General features: G+C 38.7%; 1 protein-coding gene across 4 annotated transcripts in view; it reads right to left on the reverse strand.

The window, feature by feature from the left end:
* ESRRG (estrogen related receptor gamma) overlaps positions 1-14,839 on the reverse strand; it is a 736,743-nt gene that overhangs the window by 516,600 nt on the left and 205,304 nt on the right. For 3 of the 4 annotated variants that reach the window (XM_006155837.2, XM_006155835.3, XM_006155834.3), the window contains exon 2: positions 1,753-1,844. The gene's annotated coding sequence lies outside the window, so the exon portion shown is untranslated. Of the gene's footprint in view, positions 1-1,752; positions 1,845-7,811; positions 7,850-14,839 lie in introns of those variants that run through there. The other variant, XM_006155836.2, reaches the window with a different exon arrangement.

The following is a 14,839-nucleotide window of genomic DNA, read 5'->3' on the forward strand; positions in this document are numbered from 1 at the left end:
TCCTGCCCAGTCTGAGTTTAAAAATAAACTTTTAATTGTCAGGATCAAAGCAAACCTCACTTTTACACACATGCATAATGCAGAATGAGACCCACCAAAGAAACAGATTTATCTTTTCCAAACTCAAATTGGTCTGCCTTTTTTTTTTTCTTCCTTTTTTTTTTATGTACTCTGGAGGTGAAAAAGGTGAAAGTATTTTCCATGGAAAATGCTAGAAAGGCCAAGTATTTTCTAAATTAAAATGAATTCCTATTCAGCTCACTTAAGACTCTCCATGCTTGTGGCTTGATTCCCCTTCCCTCACCTGCCTCACATTACATAGCAGATGTGTTCTTGAAAAGTTGAGCAGCCATTGATTTTTTTCAAATCAAATCATATTTGAAATGCTCGAAGAGAGTTGGTTATTTAAAGGAATCTTTTGATAAATTATTTTATAAAGCCAGGCTATTTTTAGTGTGTAAATAATTGCCCCTTCATTCAGTGGCATAGTAAGCATGCATTTGAAGCACATCCAAGCTTTCTTAAAGTAACGCACACCTGTACTTTATACAAAGTAGATTTGAGTACCACCAATATTTAATATTAAATGGATGCTACACAGCACAACAAATGTTATCCCTGAATCAGTAACTGAATAATATGGGGCCAGAATTCCATTTGATGGCAGTTGGAGCTGAAGAAGCAGAGAGGATGGCAAATGCCGTTTAATCCACTTCAAACCAGAAACATATTCTTCCACTGCCTCAATTATTCTCAGTGTGCAAATTAAGCAACTTGGGTGCCATGAAAAAGGTAATTCAATTTCTCAAGTGCCATTTTCCACATTGAAGCAGGAACCGGCTCAACTCTGTTCAGAAATCTGTCTCACTCCGGAGACTTCAGTAGCAAACACCCTTTAGAAGCACCATCAACACCGAGGGCAGATGGAGGCCTGTGCAGTCCAGATAACCAATGAGTCACTGATCCTGCCTTAGAGGGGCTCTGGTTCTTCACACTTCCTGAGTTACAAACCAGGTGAGAGTATGACAGAAACACAGAGGCATTCCCCCAAAGGAGCCCTCCACGCCGTGCTCTTCATATGACTGTCAATACCACAAGGTTCTTAGAGCCAACTGAAAGACTGATGGAGTCACTGATAATGACCTGGTAAAGTGCATATTTCATGCTTTCCCTTCCAAAATGCAGGGAAGTAGACACAACCTCTATATGTCCTTGGAAAGAACTGGGTATTCAGTTGGTAACTAGCAGAGTACTGAGAACTTGTAGTAAGTTCGCAGAAGGTGGAATTACAAAAAGAAGGTTTCTAATCTTAAGCACAGAACAGGAGGTAAAGAAAAGTAATAATTCACTTCTTGTGCAGAACCAAAAGACAAGAATTAAGAAATAGTCTGACCCTGACAACCACAGCGTACTGGTCAATATACTGAATCAATACAAACAAGGGCAAAACCTTTCAGAAGGAGCCACATGCTCACTGCAACACACCCTCAGTGAAGTCCAATTTGTCAGAATATCCCGCAATACAAAACACTCTATAAGCATTAAAAGTGATGTTTTTGCATGTTAAAAGACAAGAGGAAAACAGGGGTGCCCATTTCGTTAAGTTACTAATGAAATACTCGCCAGCACCACGTTGATAGTTGAAGATATGTGAAGAGGTCACATCACCCACTAATGTGTATCACGTGACATTACGTGATACAGGCTTCAAGAGAGCATTGTTATCTCCTAATCTTGCAGGGAACAGCTTACCTTACGAACTGCAACAGCGTTAGCGGAGGATGTCTTCTTTACATCTTCATAATTTAATATCGTTTCATTGATGAAACAGTCAATAGTCAGCTCTATTCATTGATATGACGTAAGCAAGGATCCAACCCAAAAAGAGAAAAAGCAAAAGTAAAATCAATTTTCTCAGTGACTGCATTTAATAAAATCTCTTAGGCAATAGAATTAAGCACACATTAATGGCTACGAGTCAGTATGCTTTCCCTTTAGCAAGTCTTTAATTTATGTGTGTGTGTGTGTGTGTGTGTGTGTGTGTGTGTGTGTGTAATACTTGGGGCTAAATTCAAACTCAAACAATGGCACAGTCCTCATTTCTTATTTTAAGTTTTATTACTTCTCAGCTTTATCAGATTTCTTAATCTTCTGCTCCTTTCTTGTTTATAGTGAATGCTCCACTGAGAGTTTCAAAGCATTTCCCACTATACATCCATTTAAAAAAAAATTCTTTGTAGACCAAGGGACTATCTACTTAGTTCACATTAGTCTCAAACTATACGTATGTCTCCAAATATGAGGGCTTTGTTTCTTAGTTCTCTGATCATCAGAAAAGGCATAAAAGAACAAGCAGAGAAACACAAGTTTTCTTCTTGGGAAAACTTGAAACTTCTGTTTTAAATAACTTCATGGAGGGTTTTATCCAACCATACACTAACGTCATTTTAAGTATAGAATGTCTATCAAAGAAAGCTCCTGTTTTGAATCTCATGACATCACCAATATTTTATTATTTTTCTCCCACAAAAAAGGCAATTTCATATTATTTACTTAATATTTCTTATATCTTTACCCTCATATCAAAGGACTGTTAAGAGAAAGAGAGTGATCCCTTGGTTATCCAGGGCAATTCAGAGCTGAACTTGCAGTTCAGGAATGGAGCCGGAAGAAGAGAAGGTTGTGACAAGTGACTGGAACACCTCTAACAATTCGTTTGGTGCATACTCTGGGGCCATTTATTAAGTAAAAGATGTGGGAAAACTAATTAATCAGGTGGCACCAGGCCATTTTCCATCACACCTCTTGAGGCATGAATGTGGTAACTATAGACTTTGGGGAGAGAACACTTCAAAGAGATTCCTGTATTGTGATTAGAAGGTTCTCGAGGGGCCTCTAAATCTATTCACTAAAGACATCCTTCAAACCCAGAGCTGGCCCCCTTTTCTTTTAAGAAGGAAGTTAAAAGCACAAATGTTTGACAAATAAACAAGATAGAGGTTTCAATCCCAACTTTCCCTTAACACCCCAACATTACACACAGAAGCTGGAATCATACTTTGATCATTTGCTTTAATGCTAAAGAGAAACTATTTGGGTACTAAAAAACAAAGGGATAATTTTAAAATAATTCTTACATACAGTGAGAGCTAGAGATTGAAGGAGTCCAGGGATATCACCCCAAAATATGGCAGCTTTATATGCTGATTATTTTAAATTAAGAGCCTTTTAAGGTTAGCAGATACTAGAAGAGGCTCTACCATATTCCCTTACCGGCCTAAAGACCAGACTCAAGAAAGAAGAAAACAATACTAGCCATTATCTAAATATTGGGCCTATTCTTTTCCTTTAATTTATTAGGTCACTGGGAAAGTCACGACATATTTTTCTATGCAAAAGTGTGCCATGACTTTTCCGATGACTCAATAGTAACCTTCAAAATTACCTACATTTCCACCTGTCTCCCTTTTCCCTATGAAGAAGGGTATATAAATTTCATTGGTTATAGGGCAATCACATGCTTGTGATTTTTTTTCCCCCATGAACATTGAACAAAATTTTGTGTGACTGTTTTCTTTGCCTAATCTGCCTTTTATCAGTTCATTTTGGGGAACTTTCAGAGGTCAATGGGGAAGATTTCCCTCTATGACCCTACAAAATCTACTAAGACAAGAAACCAAGGAGGCTTCTAGTATAAACTGGAATTTGACAGGGAGAATGTTTCCAGTGTACTCATGAGTATGATAGAAGGTAAGATGACTGGAACAGGAAAAAATAACCTTATTTTTTTTCTAAGATTGTGGACACAGGAGGCCTGTCAAAAAGCTGTAATTTGTATATAAGTCTGAAGAAACATTAAAAGAACACATTCAATTGATACTGTTGGATAAGAAGTCTAAGGGGAGCTAATTTATGTCTGTGTGTGTGTGTGTGTGTGTGTGAGTGAAAGCTTAAGACTTAAAGGTATGAAAGAATGTGAATCAACAAAATTTCTTCAGGTGACTTCAATAACTGTGTTGCTGTCTGTGTAATACTGTCAATGGTCACGACCATTGTGGCTATGGATTTCAAATTAACATTTAAAGTCTGTAACTTGTCAAGCTTCATCTTTGAAACTGATGAGATTACCAAATAACATTAATATTGTAATAAAGGCTTTTGGAACTGGTTCTTTTGATCCCCACATATGCAAGGTACTTCAAAAAGTTAATGGAAAGATGTAATTAAAGGAAGAGTTTATATAGATGTAAAAAGAATGTCAAGATTCATGCATAGGGTTTTAGAATACACATTTTCCATGAATTTTTTTTGAAGAATCCCTTCACATGACTTTTCTCTAAGCACAGTCATTCAACTCAGGAGAGTCAGGGTAAGTGGGTGAGGGAAGACAATGAGACCTTGGAAGAGTATGTGGGGCAAGACCTTGTTACTTCTATGATCTCCTATTATAAAATCCATTATACATTTCTCCAGATTAGTCCTGTTTTAAATGGTGACAACCAACTCAAGTGGAAAATATTTCTAAAGTTTTGTTTATTTACTTATTCCATGAGAGACAGTCAGAGAGAGAAAGAGAGAGAGAAAGAGAGAGAGAGAGAGAGAGAGAGAAAGTCAGCACCCACAACAGAGTCTTCATGGCATGATCTATCCCCCAGCCTCAGCCAGTCTCGATCAAGAGCACACACATGAGTTCAGTGCATACAGAGAGATCTCAGGTCTTGAACTGAGGATCTTGTTGTGGATGTCTAGTTGCATTACTACTGTGCCACTGTCTGCTCTTGCCCCTCTTCTACCCAGGTAGATTTCTTATTCACTACTCTAGATAATTTCGTAGAGATAGGAAAAAAAGGACTGTTATAAACCATCTTTAGAAATTCAGTTACAGTATGATTGAGAAGAATGTGTACATATCCTGAAAAACTCACTACCATTCTCAGTTCTTCCCCCTGTCTGCAAATATTCTGAATTCCAAACATTTGAAAACCAGTTTTAAAATGTACATGAGGGCACAAGTGTTTTTAAATTGGGAATTGCCTGCACCCAGTTAGTTATTGAGTTAGACATATATTAGGTTTTCAGAAAAGTCATGACATAATGGGACCAGCAGTTAGAGTAATGGCTATGTCACTGGACTCCCATGAACGGAGGAGAAGGGATTGCGGCATGGCCATTCCCCCCTGGGGGGTGATTTCTCGCTTTCTGTCTCTCTGTCTGTCTGGTGAGCGCACGTGCCCTATAGCAAAAACCACTCCAAAAAAAGAAAAGTCATGACATATTTTTCTATGTAAAAATGCATTATGACTTTTCTGACAACCCAATAAATTGACAACAAATAAATTAATTTCATCATTAAGAAATGTTGAGTGCGGTTGCCTAGGTTGGGCTTTGCATAACTGCAGGGGGTCTCTTTCACAAGCTTTCAATGTGAATGGTGCCACCTCTCCACATTCGTGCTATGTAGGGCTGGGTGAGGATGCATCTCAATTCCCTTTCCTATCCCAGAAAATATTTTTAAAGCAAATATAGATTAACTCAATGTCCTTTACCAGTGTCCTTTACCCACAAAGTCACTGACCCAAGTGACTCATACATATTGCCCAAGGCACTAGGACTTATGTCATCCCTACCACCACCACTATCAGCCTCTGTTTTGTTGCAGATACCTCCTGAGAAGGGACATTACTCCTCTACCTTCAGAAGGAGAAAGATCTCTCCTTAAATCCCAAATTGGTACCAAGAATGGACCTTCTCGTGAAAAGAGGACCCATTTAGCACATAATATTCCTGAAACATGGTAGCAATATGGTGGAACTCAACCATTGACAGCACAGTTGTCCCAGGGAAAAAGTGCATTTTTAATTCCAATACTATAGGGATATATTTTACTCCAAGGAGTTATCTGTAGTGTACTTACACACAGATATAAAAGCCCGAGCAATACATATTTTCAAAAAGCAAATGGATAATGGAAATAAAGACTTAAAAGGGGAAACACAAAGAAGTTCATTGGATTCTTTGGAATATAACCATAGTATTTCATCAGTAAAGATAAACAGAAGAAATTCTTCAGCTTTTTAGATTCTTTACCACAGGTTGTTCATGTGAATATAAACAGGTCTGCCTATTTGAAGTTTTTTTTTTTTCAAGATTTCAGTAAAGGAAATCACAAAACATTATGATGGGCAGGCACAGGATATACAAGCAAGGTACTGGTTGCTAGAAAGATGAATGTAGTCCCTCTCCCCACTCTAATAAGGCAGAAAATGTAACACTATAGGTACATAGTGTGTCTCTGGAGAATGAGAGAGGGTCTGAGATCATGATTTGATTTTGAAGATAGACAATAATCCATCAATTTAAAGGTAGCTTTTTCAGGGATGGATAAAATGTAAGGCGTACTGAGCTCAAACTCAGAATTCCAGATTTAGGTCTAATGTTTTCCCAAATTCAATAAGATCTATGGGAATCTTCTGATATATATATTTTTCTTTTTTTTAGAGAGATATTTAGTTATAGGGTGCATGCACTCACCAGAGAGACAGAGAGAAACAGACAGAAAGCAAGAAATCACACACATCTTCTCCTCCTCCATCCGCCCATGGGGATGGCTATGAAACAATCTCTTCTCCTCTATTCTCCTCTCAGGATTTTGGGCACACATATATACACTTTCAGCATGAATTTTAAGCCACAGTGTTCAGGACTTGAACCGTGATCGACTACGTGGGAGTCCAGTGACATAACCATTATGGCATCTGCTGGTCCCCTGATAAAATTTCTGATAGAGAAACCTTTTCTGTAAGGATAGACTATTTTCAAAATAAGTAATTTGTTCATTAAGTTGACCAAGATCCTTGGTTCAAACACTTACCAATCATTTTCCTTCCGCCTTAATCCTAGAAACATTGAAAGAAGGGGAAATGAAAGGAGTCATGTAGCAGAGGAGTAGAAATAAGTGAAAAACAAGGAAGAAATAAGTGAAAAGAAATGATGGAAACAAGAAACTGAACAAACAAGGAGCACAGGGCCTCCATCCACTCAAATTCAACATGCCATTAGTACACACCAATCATGTGGAGTAAAACTGCCAGATAGTCAGCAGTTCTTCCCCTGGAAGATGCAAGGAGGATACTACTGATGAAGAGCTTGAAGATGATGCACCCTGAGCCTCATTTTTTCAGCAAGGAAATTAAGGTCCTGGTAGACAAAGTGACTTACGAAGTCCTGACTAGACACCGTGGACCAGCCTAATGTTCTACCAAGCACAGCTGCCTAAAAGCAGTAATGGCTTTTCCAAGTGTTAGACAACTGTTAATGACACCAACAGTGAGGTCAGATGGAGATGCTCTTCTCTCTCTGGGGGGAAAAGACAGATCAGCTCACAGTATCAGAACCTGCAGGCACAGCTGGAGATAGGCAAGGCTGCAAGAGACCCAGCTTCCAGGGTAATTTGACCCCTGGAGAGAGCACGCTGTGAATAGAGAGGCGTAAGCTTGAAGCCCACATTTTTATGGTCCCATCAAACCAATTCTAGTAGTAACTATGACGTAATATTTCTGATGATCAATTAAAAGCTCTTCATCACTCAGCTTATAATAATTTTAAGAAACTAAATAAAATTCTATGAAATAAATGAGAGAGACCAAGTATTAGGTAGAGCCTAAACCTAATGATAGCATCATCTTCTCCCAGTCAAGAAGGCAAGGACACCACAGGGGGAGGGAAAAGTAGGTCTGGTTAAACAAGCATTAGAGAAGCAAAAGCCCAGGATGGGAACGTGGGGAGGAAGGAGGCATTTGCTCAATCAGTACCTATTTTCAGAATTTCCTTCAAGCTGGCTTGGACTGAGAACCATCAATTATTTAAAATATGTAACATGATGCTTCCTTTGTTGAGGCAAATCGAAAGAAGACCCTGAGAGAAAATAAAAAATGAATTGTGTAGAATTTATTAGTGTACTTGAAGAAAACAGAAGAGTTAGCTATTGGGGCTGTTGTAGTATTGGTTCCGTTATGTTTCCTAAAATCCTCAAACTTTCTCTTTTTTTCCTCCTCACCGATTTACTTATTATTTTCAATAGTAGATCACACCCAAAAGAGGAATGAATCATTTCTAAACTCTCTTCATTCTTTTCAGATTCAATTTGATGTATTGTCTTCATTTAAATTACAAATCCACTAATCTGAAACACATTTTAGCAACTAGCATTTTAAATGAAAGATACAAGAAATTGCATCACTCACTTTTTAAAATGACTTTAGACTCTGGACCTCATAAAAAAACAGTGGACAGTGTTCTCTGCGTTGGCTGCTTATATTTCAGTCCAGTGAATGAAATTCAATTAGTGGACTTTGTACTTAGGACATTATGATGCTGATGGTTGGTTTGATCAAAACTGGTGTGCCAAGCCCTAGTTCTGTTCTTTTGGCAGACTACAGTTAAGGAAAAATTCAATAGAGTAGGTTGGCATGATTTTGGAAAGTTGGTTTCAGAGGAGTTTACTTTTTCACTATCATTAGAAAACAAGGGAGGCATGTTCCTCCCTCGAAGGGCTCATTATTTACTAAGTGAAAGTATTAACTTTTGAGAAACCTCAACACCTGCATCAGTCATTATCAGCTTTAGTACTTTCTAAAAATTGCATTGCTCTATAGTAAGGAAGTAACTGACTAATATCAATAAATCATTGTATTCATGCTGGGAAAATTTATCTTACAAACTATAACGGCATACAGCGATTGAATGTATAAAAATTTAATTGATTAAAAAGTCACAGATTCAGTTCATCTTTAGGTTTTGATCTGACTCAACCTGTATTCAAAATAATAGTACAAGACTGGAATCTTTGTGATGGCATCATGACTCTCACAATTAAAACAAAACAATAAGCACCTAAAACAAAACCCTGAGTCTTTACAGTGAAAACTAAGGCCATATCATCTGTTCAAGAGGTAATACATCTTTTTTTTTTTTTTTAATTCCCAGAAGGCATGTGCATTTCCCAGAGAGAGAAAGAGAAACAGACAGGGAGAAAGTACTCCCCAATTGGGCATGATCATGCTGCAATGGATTCTCCTCTTCTTCTCTATCTGGTTGGAATTTTGTGCACACACACACGCACACACACACACACGCCCAAGGTGTTTTTCAAAACACTGGGGCCAGAAATTGAACCACAGTCAGCCATGTAGAATCTGGCTACCCTAACCACTAGGCAGTGGGACCAACCCAAGAGGTGACATCTCTTTCAGGCATAGCAAGATCAGCTGGGGTGGGGGCATCGTGCACACATGTCTCAACCTGCTGTCTGGATCACTACACTCCAACTCAGGAGCACAACATTCACACTGACATGGGGCAAATGGGATGGGGAGAGGGAATCCCACTGTTCCCTTTGTGTCCCAATTCTTTGTCTATTGCAAAACGACATGGGGCAAATGGGATGGGGAGAGGAAATCCCACTGATCACTTTGTGTCCCAATTCTTTGTCTATTGCAAAAGTAGACAAGCAACAGTGGAAATTTCAGAAGGATATATAGGTATTGTTCTATTGATAATAGTAATTAAACAGCCAGTTGAGATTTGAGCATTTATTTGAATTTTAGAGTTGTTTTTTTTTTTTTAAACACAGACCAGTTCATATTACTTCTTTGTTTCTCTCACAGAGAACACACTACCATCCAACATTTTTTATAGACAGAAACAAAGGAATCATCCTTGGCATGTCTTTCCTCTCATCACCATTATCCATTACATCTCCAAGTCTTTCCCTCTTCTTGGAAAACAATTACGGGAACAGTCACATAAAATTCCAAGAAAAAATATAAATATGATATACATATTCCAGAAGTAGCATCTAACGTCTTGGTACACTTCTTGGAAAAGTTGTTCTAGATGTTTTCAGTTTTGCCTGAGAGTGACTCTGGGTTCAGCACACATGGGCAGCCTTGTTTCACGGTGGGCTTGGTGCTATTTTTTCTGTCAATATTGTATACTCTCCTCTGTTGTTGACAGGAATACATCATATCAATGATATTTTAGATGAAAGAGTGATACCTTCTGAAGTGAATCTTTCCTTGTGTCAAACATAGAAGGAAAAATGTACACTCACTTCCTTCCCATAAATGGGCTGCCTCCAATGCGTTTTCTCAGAATTCATAAGAAAAATGAAGCACCTGAACAGCTTGTTCCAACTCTCTTGTGCGTCTTGTCCCCAAATCTCATTCAGTGACTTCCTGTGGGTAGTCTGAAATCAGCTGGTGTATTTATAACAGGGTAATCAGCAATTAATATGAATCAGGTGAGATTGCTTACCCTCTGCAGAGCCAGTTTACCAGCACATCATCAAAAAGGCTTGAATTTCATTCTTTCCTTCTTAGGAAATAAAAGATACTCTAGAAGCCAGATGGTGGCACAGTGGTACCACAACTGGACCTACATTGGAAGGTGCCAGTTTTGTGTCCTGAGGCCACCCGAGTACAAACTGGGCACCTGTGAATGCCTGTGATCCATACTGACTGAGGCTGGGGGTGAGTCACAGAGTAGCGACCCACATACAGGACGCTCTCTTTCTCTCTGAAGAAATAAATAAATGCCAAAAGAAAAATACTGTAGAGTCCCCTGCATCAACATCCATCCTTTTCTTCTCTTTTCCTCTTATGGAAAGAGAAGAACCAACCAGTGGTTCACCCAACTCTTCCTCTTGCTCCTTCACACACAGACATATTCCCCAGCCACCCTCATACTTACGCACAATCACGTGATTAAATGTTCTCCATGAAAACAGAGTATAAGTGACAGGAGCCTCTGCATACTTGACCTATAAACCCCTACCCACCTACATACACCTCTAGATGCTATGGACAATGTTGGACACCATTTGCTGAAGTCAGAGAAAGCAAGATAGACAGTACATCAACCTTCAAACTACCACTTGAAAGAGATTCACCCCAATCTGGAACATCCACCATGGACCTCATAGAAGAGGAAAAATAACTCTGATTGTATTTCAACCATAATATTCAGAGGGTGCTTTGATTTGCTATTCACCATCATCATAACTAAACAAGCTCTACTCTTCTTTCAGCCATTGTCTTTCCACTAGCTGATACACTAAGTGGAGAGTTGAGACCTGGTCAAGATTGGGGAGGCCAAAATAGGAGACCTAACGTGCATGATGTCCCTTTCTCACCTAGAGAGTTATTTCTCTTGAGAGTTTTGGGTCTTTGTGCTTGGGCCATTCATTTTAACAGTCGTTAGCTACAGAGCTGTGTTATTTTCATATACTTGCAGTACAGGGTACAGCTCATCCATTTTCCCTCCAGTGATGTCACCTAAATGAAATGCTCCAATTTAGAATCATTTCCACGTTAGAAATATATGAAGAATCCAATCCATATGCCCTGCAACTTGTCAAGGAAATTAACTCTAAAGACAGTATCGATATTATACAATTAAAATGAAAGCTCTTAACATATTTAATTTCCCCCTGACCTGACTTTCTTCAGTCTTTATGGACGAAAAAAAAGTATGAATTCATTATTTGCAAATAGACCAGATTGCTGAACATATTCTAAAAGGAACCGAGACACCCCCTTGTGTGCACAGGCATGCACATACTCAAGCACACGTGTTTTCTTTCTCTACCAAGGGCAAAAATAATAATGAAGGTAAAGATAAGGAACCATTCTAACTCGTTAACAATGCAGACTCATATGAAACTAGGAACATATTTTTAGTCCATATGTTATATCATTCATGATGAAGAAAGAAAGGAAAGATGGGAGAAAGGAAAGGAAGAAAATTTAAAAAAAATGCTTTTTAACCTTTCCAGATTATTTACTACATAGCACATTACAAGTTCCCTTCCCCCATAAACTTGTACAAGAAATCTATTTGGGGGTGTTTGGGATTGTTGTGTTTTTAAAAATTTAGCCATCGTGGCTCTGAAGCTTAATCACTTGTATGTGTTACAAAACCAGATGGTTCAAGTGGGTGTTTGTTTACAGGCTTTTTGCATAAAGTTTGTAGCTGCTTTTTAGGCCAAAGCTGAATATTGCATCTAAGAAAGGAAGCAATGAGGAATTAATGAAAAACACTGAATTTCATAGGTCCCTGGGCTTCCTGCCTTTAGCCTACCACTGTTTGGTGCACTTTTACAAGGATATATTTAGGGCCCAAGAAACAATAACATGTGCTTAAAGTGCTTTGAGTTCTATATAGAACTCCAACATACTTTGGGAAGAGCACTGTCTTATACAGGCTTAGCACTGTTTCGGGTGCTGCCCGTGAACTCAGTAGGAAAAAAAAAAAAAAAGTAAAAAGAAAACAGAGCAAACTGCCCTCCTAAGACCTTCACCAACCCCAAACTCCTGAACTTAGTGTGTTTTCTGTTTTTACTGACTTCTGGCACTGAGCTGTTTTGACCAGCCATGTCCACCTCCAGCCCCCTCCTTTAGGATGGAGCTGAAAAGGGAGAAAGCCAGCTTTGCTGAGACTCCCCCACTCTGTGTCCTGTACATCAACCACATGGCCACTCTCCGCAAACGTGCAAAGGCTGCAGGTCTGTGTACAGCCAAGTAAGCGAAATCATGGAAAAGGTTTCTTAAACGGAGAATGAAAGGTTTCATTAAGGCACACACTTTCCTGGCTTTGAAAAGATAGGTGTGTCTTTCTTATTTTCTGGATGAGAAAATCACCCTCTTCCTAGATTACCGCCTATTCTAGTCCTTACATTCTTTCAACAGAAAGACAGGCAGTCAGCGCTTGCTTATCTTCATTTTTAACAAGATTAATAACGTTCAGCATGGTTAGTAGACCTAGAATGAATGTCTTGATTATAAACTATTTATCCTTTTGTGTTACCTTAACTGGTCTCCCTCCTGTCATCACCTAATCAATTTCCAAGATTAAGATATTTGAAGTTCATAAAAGCAAGGGAAATAAATGAATATCTTGGTATTTCAGTGAGCTTGTCACCATCACAGTCTATAACAAATGAGCAAGAGATAACAACTAACAAAAATATGTTAGGTCATTATCTTTTTTTCTTTAAGACAGGATAGCACCATGTTATAATCTAGCAAACCTGTCAGCCAAGACAGCAGATGTGTACCACCAGATCTAGCTCTTTCTTAGATAGGGTAGGCTATGCAGCCCAGGGCAGCCTTGAGCTCACGGTCCTTCTGTTTCAACCTTCCCAAGTTGCGGGGACTGTAGGGGTATGCCACCATGTCTGGTCTTGAGGTTGGAAGTTGGACTAGGGAATCAAACCTGGGCCTCCCATATGGTCCCACACCACAGAGCACAGGGTCTTAGGAACATGTGGTCCATGATCATTATCATCTGATATATTTTATTCTTCTCTTGAAGGAAAAAAATAACAGACTTATTCATAACTGTATTTGGATTGCCCCATCGAAATTTGCTAGTCCTTGACTGTCTTAGGAAGGATTGTGTTCCTTTTACTACTAATTTTCCAGAAAACAACATGATTTCGGGCACATAGCTTGTGCACCATAAAAGCATGTGGGAGGAATGAAGGGATGCATTATCAGACACAGTGATTCTCTTCCAGTTCTAATGAAGTTGAACGTTAAATGAGTATCTGTCATTAGTTTTCACAACGTAAAGTTAGGAACACCTAGATCAATTAGCACGGTCATGATTTATATGACAGCATGCCTCCTATTCTGATGATAACTTTTTCAATAGAGCTCTTTCGTTGTTTATGGCCTTTAATAAAAGACAGTGTCTCTGGTTAAATTAAAATAGCTTTGAAATACAAAGGGTCTCCAAATATTTCATGAACATGTGTATTACCAAAAAAACTATGAGTGGATTTCAAGAATGTTTTTGCAACAAAATAGACTTGTACTTTAATTGCATTTTCTATGAACTTTTTGAAGTATTCTCGTACCGTCTTAAATTTCAACAAAAGAAATCAAGCTTGGAAAACACATTAGTCGATGGCAACAGTGTTCACTATGTAATAGTCAACCCTCAATTAAAACTTGGTAAGTGAATTAGTTGATAATGAGTAGCTTAATATCAAGGTAAAGACCTATTAGGTTGTCAGGAAAGCCATGATGTGTTTTTCTATGCAAAAGTGTGTCATGACTTCCCTGACAACATAGTTGCTTGGGTATTAGAAGGTTGAGCAGAAACTCAATTCCTGATTTGTTACTTATTGTTTGGTTCCTGTAGGCTATTATTATTTTTACTAGTGACATGGACCATTTGCACAATCATTGATATTCCTTCTCTTTTGTTAAGTAGATAAGTAATTTTCTTTCATATATCTGAGAAAAGGATAGTCAATGCCTACAAAATACAGACCATTATAAGAACAAAACCAGGGTACCAGGGTAGGTAGGTAGGTAGAGTTCATCCCTTTAGGAGCAGAAAACTTTTGTAGAAATTCCTATCTCTATTCCGAAAACACACCGTTTTTCTTTTTCTTTTTTTTAAAATTTTAAATATATAGAGTCTCCACCTAGTGTAAAGCCATATATAGAACTTGCATGAGATCTTCATCATAAAATTTAACTTCAAATTTGTGGTTGCAGGGAACCAGCAGTTAGCGTAATGGCTATGTCGCTGGACTCCCGCATAGTCGACTGCGGTTCGCGTCCTGGACCTGGTGGCTTAAAACTCATGCTGGGCGCGTGTGCGTGCGTGCCCAAGATCCCAAGAGGAGAATGGAGGAGAATGGAGGAGAAGGGATTGCAGCATGGCCATCCCCTCTGGGGGGTGATTTCTCGCTTTCTGTCTCTATGTCTCTCTCTGTCTGTCTGGCGAGCGCACGCGCCCTATAGCGAAAACCACTCCAAAAAAAAAA

Source organism: Tupaia chinensis, unplaced genomic scaffold (genome assembly GCF_000334495.1).
Source record: "Tupaia chinensis unplaced genomic scaffold, TupChi_1.0 Scaffold000473_1, whole genome shotgun sequence".
NCBI classification, from domain to species: domain Eukaryota; kingdom Metazoa; phylum Chordata; class Mammalia; order Scandentia; family Tupaiidae; genus Tupaia; species Tupaia belangeri.